Source organism: Crinia signifera, chromosome 6, assembly GCF_055691185.1.
Source record: "Crinia signifera chromosome 6, ASM5569118v1, whole genome shotgun sequence".
Classification (NCBI taxonomy): Eukaryota; Metazoa; Chordata; class Amphibia; order Anura; family Myobatrachidae; genus Crinia; species Crinia signifera.
The window spans coordinates 149,717,285-149,723,503 of NC_139222.1; the positions used below are offsets into that span (position 1 = coordinate 149,717,285).

Genomic DNA, 6,219 nt, shown 5'->3' on the forward strand with positions numbered 1-6,219 from the left:
TAACAATAAGTTGTACTGCCAGACAGTGTGCCATTTGTTACGCATTTATTAGATATGTGTTTATGATAACCAATATGGTTAATTGAAGACATGCTTAGTCTGAAATAATCCTTTACAGGAATACGCTGATATTACAGCCATATTGAATAGAGGCATTTAGCCCATTTTCAGACCCAGATATCATATTTTCACGATCTTTTCTCAATTTTTTCTATTCATGTTATCTGTATGTCCTTGTCTCATGTTCGTCTTTTGATCCATTAACAGGATCAATTTTAGTATTAATAAAGTTGATATTTTAGACTGATACGTTTATATTATAGAAGGCAGTGCCCCACCCGGGAGTTTCTTTCCTGATATTCTCCCTTGAATATCAACCCGTTTCCAATTGTACTTACCATACTCCCCAGGAGCACCTCCACAACGAGATTATAACATAATTTACCTACTCACATGTTGACTGGAGTTTAACCTTCTTACCTGCTAGCAAATCAGTCCTGTGCACCTGGCCCCCATCCCCTTCCCCTTTCCCCATTTTTCCAGCAAAAGAAAGAATGTAAGCTCTCACGAGCAGGGTCCTCTCTTTCCTCATGTTCTTTTCTTAGAATATATATATTTCTGCCACCCTAATAATTGCTTCAGTGTTCTGTCCCCTGATGCAACTATTTACCATGTATTTTGTCTTAAAAATCGCATTGAACTGTAATTAGTTATTTGTGTTGGCTCATTTATGTATTGTTAGGCGCTGCAAAACCCTTGTGGCGCCAAAAGAAAAAGATATTTATCCAAAACACAAAAAGGTGTAATTATAGGCTTGCAGATATCAGTGTTTCTGAAACAGTACAGTGTGTGAACTGCTTACATGCTGCTGTGTGTGAATGTGTATTGTGAAAAATGGCACCATTGCAAATAACTGATGTGGAAACAGTGGAACACCACATGCCATTGATCTGAGAGGTGAACTTAGGCTATGAAGGTGTGTGAGGGCCAACCAACATGCTACAGTGGAGCAACTCCCTGTCAAAATTTCCCCTGAATCTTCCTCCCTCTAGTGTCAGTGCATGTCCTCGTGTTCTGTTGCTCCACTTCCTGTGAAGAATGTCTCCCACCTGTACCTTGTTAAAACCCTTGATATATTTGAAAGTTTCTATCATGTTCCCCCCTTTCCCTTCTCTGCTCTAAACTATACACATTAAGATCTTTTAGTTTTTCCTGGTACGTTTTGTATTGTAGGTCATGCACCATTTTAGTTGCCCTTCTTTGTACAGTTTCTAATGTATTTATATCCTTCTGGAGATATGGCCTCCAGAACTGTAAACAGTACTCTAGGTGAGGTCGTACCAATGACCTATACAGTGGCATTATTACTTCTTTCTTTCTACTGCTGATACCTCTCCCTATGCAACAAAGCATCTGACTTGCCTTCTTCATTGCTTTGTTACATTGCCTACCTGCCTTTAAGTCCCCTAAAATAGTAACACCTAGATACCGCTCTTCGTCAGTAGTTTCCATTATAGTGCCATTTATACTATATTTAGTATTTGGATTTTTGAGACCCAAGTGCATGATTTTGCTTTTTTGAGGGCATTAAACTGTAGTTGCCATGCTTTTGACCATTCCTCTAATCTACCTCCTGGTGTATCTACCTCTAATCTATGCTTTTGACCATTCCTCTAACACACCCTCCTGGTGTGTCTACCCTGTTGCATACCTTTGTGTTATCTGTAAAAAGACACATTTTACCCTCAATTCCATTTGCAATATCACCAATACAGATATTAAAAAGCACTGGTCCAAGTACAGATCCCTGGGGTATTCCACTTGCAACCTTTCCCTCCTTTGACTGTACTCTGTGTACTAATCCCAAGCTTTTGTTTATTTAATAGTCTGCGATGCAGGACAGTGTTAAAAGCCTTACTAAAGTCTAGATAAGCTACATCTACAGCCCCACCTTGATATATTACTTTAATCACCCAGTCAAAAAAGTAAACAAGATTTGTTTGACATGATATTCCCCCCAGTAAACTCATGTTATAAATTACTGGTTTTGAGATATTCTACAACTCTTTGTTTTTAGAGTATTTCCATCAATTTCCCTACTACTGCTGTAAGGCTCACTGGTCAATAGTTGCTGATCTCTTCCTTGCTTCCACTTTTGTGTAGTGGAACTACATTCATTATTTTCCAGTCCTCTGGGATTACTCCAGTAACTAATGACTGGTTGATTATTTCTGTTAATGATTTTACCAGCTCCCCTTTAAGCTCTTTTATTATCCTTGGATGTATCCCATCTGGCCCCATTGATTTATACAAATTCCGTTTTGAGCATTCTGTTAGGACTTTCTCTTCTGTAAGCACACTTGTTTCTCCCTCTTTTTTTCTGATTATAATTGCAACTTTACTGTGGCCATTTCCCCTCTCTTAATTATGACCTGCTAATTAATTGTCTCCCTCATGAAGACTTTCACGTTAGTCTTATTATTCCACTTTGTTTTTCTTTCACTTATATACCTAAAGAATTTCCGGTACTGCTTTCCTAGCATGGCGCCCGTCTCATTGATTGTATGCCTTAAGTTTAAGGTACTTAAGGCATACAATCAACGCGATGGACCCGATTTTTTAATCTCATGGATCTTATGCATCCATAAGATGCATGAGATCCATGAGATCAAAATTCGTGAGCCCCCAATAACCATTGTTAACGCCACCAGCACTATCAACGCCAACCCAAAGCGTAGCAAGCGCAGCGAGCCCGCGAGGGGCAGCGGTACGCGTCCTCCGACCTTTTCATACCCCCACTATCCACGTCGGCATGGAGTTGACTTTATATAGTGTGGCGAGCGCAGCGAGCCACCGAGCCCGAAGCGTGGCGAGCCCCGCGAGGGGACGCGGACAACTTTACATGTATTCCGCGTCCACTCGCCACACTATATAAAATCAACTCCACGCCGACGTGGATAGTGGGGGTATGAAAAGGTCGGAGGACGCGTACCGCCGCCGCTCGCCACGCTTCGGGTTGGCGTCAATAGTGGGGTGGCGTTAACAATAATGGGGCCATTTCACCCATGAGGGGGGATTAGCAATTAAAATTGGGGTTTTGGGGCCTTTTTACATTGATTCCAATGTAAAAATCTCATAGATTGCATCATCTCATGCATCTTATGCCGCACAAACACATAAGATGCATGAGATGCTTGCAATGTAAAAATCTCATCAATCGCATCATCTCATGCATCTTATGCCGCACAAACACATAAGATGCATGAGATGCTTGAGATATCAGCCCCACACATACAATCTAGATCGTGGGCCCCGTGTTAGGAAAGCAGTACCAAATTTCCCCCCACCCTTTACCCACTGACTGGGCCATTTTCTCCTCAGCCTGTGCTTTTGCACATCTGATTACCTTCTTACCCTCCTTTTGTCTAACAAGATACACCTCATTCTGCATCTGCTTAAATTTCTTAAAGGCCAACTTTTTTGCTTTCACAATACTTGCTACTTATTTTGCAAACCACACTGGCTTCCTTTTCCTTGTGGTTTTTTTTAAACTCTTGACACAAAGTTCTGTTGCTTTAAGTATTGCACTTTTCCCACTTATCCTGCACTCCTTCCAAGTTCCTCCACTCTGCCAAAGAATCCCTTACCGAGATTCCCTTCTCTACAAAATCAGCCTTCCTAAAATCGAACACCTTTGTTTTTGTGTGCGATGAGTCATTGGATCCCAGCTTTTCACCAATATTTACGTCAGATATTCTGTCACCATTTGTAAGTATTTAGTCTAATATCGCGTCCTCACAAGTGGGCTCCCTCACCAATTGCTGGAGGGATGCTACTTGCAAGGAATTCAGAATATCCCTACTTCTGGTGGAACTTGAAACAGACACCTCCCAGTTTATATCAGGTAGAAGATATTGGAAGAACAGGAGCTGTGGCAGCAGCATTATGGTCTGGGGAACGTTTTTGTGGCAATGTCGGGGCCCGTTCATCCATTGGGTAGGCAGTCTCACCTGATTTGGTTAGGAATCCATCAGATCACTTACATCCATGCATGCTGATAGGGTTAACCCCTTCAGTGTCAATCCCGAGAATTTTCCAGGCTGTGCCTCAGTGTCCAGTCTGGCAAGCCCGGAAAATTATTGGGATTGCCACTGTTTAGAGCTGGGCAGTGCTGCTGAGTTCACTCACTGAACTCAAGCAGCTTTGTCGCTGCACGGCTCCCTCCCCTCTGCCACGCCACCTCCTCCTGGGTTTTCTATTGGAATCCTCAACGCCGGCTTATGACAAGCCGGCTGCCAAAGATGCAGGTCCGGGCAGCGGCTGATTGACAGTTCAGCGGCGCGACCCAGGGAGGCAGTGTTTTTTTTGTTTGTTTTTTTAAAAGGGAGCGAACTCACCCAGTGGGGAGCGCTCCCCAAAAAAAACCACCACTGAAGGGGTTAATTATTTTAATTCATTTTTCTAGAAAATCCTGTCACATGCTTAGAAATGTCCGACAGTGGTTGGACACTCACAACTAAGACATCCAAATATATCCCTGACCCAATTGAGCATTTGTGGGACCACCTCAATCATGGTATCTGCTTTATGGATGCTTTGCCACCCTCCAGCAGCTGTGGGATGCACTACTGTCACCATGGCACTAGATACACGTGTCAACCTTCCAGCACCTTATTCAGTCATTTCTGGCCCACCCAGCTTTACACACACACACACAATTCATGTACATTGGCTACAAGCAAGTTACGGGTTACAAAGTAGTCCACAGCAGTTCTTAGTATGCAGTGTGTACATTCTCCAGAGACTATTCATCCAGGACCTCTAAAGTAACAACTCTCCTGGCCTATAACCTTGGCATCCATTTCATTTGTCAGGAACATTACCTCTTTTATCATAAACCATTCTAACAGCAAGCTGACAGGTGTTTGCACTCAAGCTTGCTGTTGCTCAGACTTGGTCAACTGGAGTACCTGGACTGAATAATAATGAAAAAAAAAAACCATTAGGAAAACTTAATCTCAGAAATAGCAAATGGAAACAGTTATATTTGCCACCATGAGATTATTGCCTGTGAACTACATCTTGCCAGACACAATGCAGATTGCTGTAGAAGTAAGAAGTGGCAGCTGCTGATAAAAGGCATGAAAGCTTATAGTCAAAATCTCATCTGGATCTCATGCAGAAAGTCTTGGCTGCATAGACTATATAGTGCAGATCTGCACTATATGTATGCAGATAGTCTAATATGTATACATAGTCAAAATCTCATCTGGATCTCATGCAGATAGTACAAGTGTGTACACAGCATTAGAGACATATAGGGAGGGGTCTACAAGATGGAATACCATCAGGTGCTGATCTAGAAATTAGAGCATCCGGCACCCCAGCTGCCTAACAGCATTTGAATCCCATCCCCAATAATACCCTTTTCAAACATACACAAAAATCACGGGGTTTATCATGTGCACGCGCATCATCCTGGGAATAGCGTAGACCTTAAAGGCTATTCCCGGTATTTTAATCAATAAAAATCCCAGGTCCTGCGCACCTGCAATTGACCCGGTATTTAAAAAAAAAAACGGGATTGTACCTGGTTTAAAATCCTGGAAGGTATGTCTGAAAAGGGTATAAGCTACCCATACTCATTGCCTGGAACACAAATAGTCGAAAATAGATTCCTTTCCCCACTTTACCCATTTCTTCACTGTACCTCCCCTCCCATCCCCTTAGTTATACCTTCACCCTTCATTTTTAACATAGCTGTGTACATAATTTGTAAAGTTTTCTTTTTATTGGTTTTAATGCTACACGGTCCTTCTACTATCAACTCCTATGCTGCAGATTGGGATAGAATCAGATGCGGAAATACACTGTGTGATTTGCGCTAATTTGCTACCGATTTTAACTATATATACAAAATTGATAGCCCAAATCACACTCTGCACAGCTATATATACACAGACACACACACCTGTAATATAGCACTCTATTGTTTACCTTTAATTGTGAATGAAGTCTACAGGCATTGTCTTTTGGAATAAGGCTGCAACATGTAATTATTAGTCTTAGAAAAGTAGATCAAGTGTATATAAAGTATATTTGGCCACTTTTCACCCAATTTCTCGATTTGATCCGTTGCAGTTGGCCAAATCTCACTAGTTTATGGCCAGCTTCAATATACATCATTGAAGCCTCTTGCTTAAAGCTTGAACAATCCTT

General features: G+C 41.8%; 1 long non-coding RNA gene across 1 annotated transcript in view; it reads left to right on the top strand.

Annotated features, from left to right (window-relative positions):
- Positions 1-6,219, top strand: part of LOC146008390 (uncharacterized) — a 43,376-nt gene that overhangs the window by 21,673 nt on the left and 15,484 nt on the right. The gene's annotated exons all lie outside the window — the stretch shown is intronic.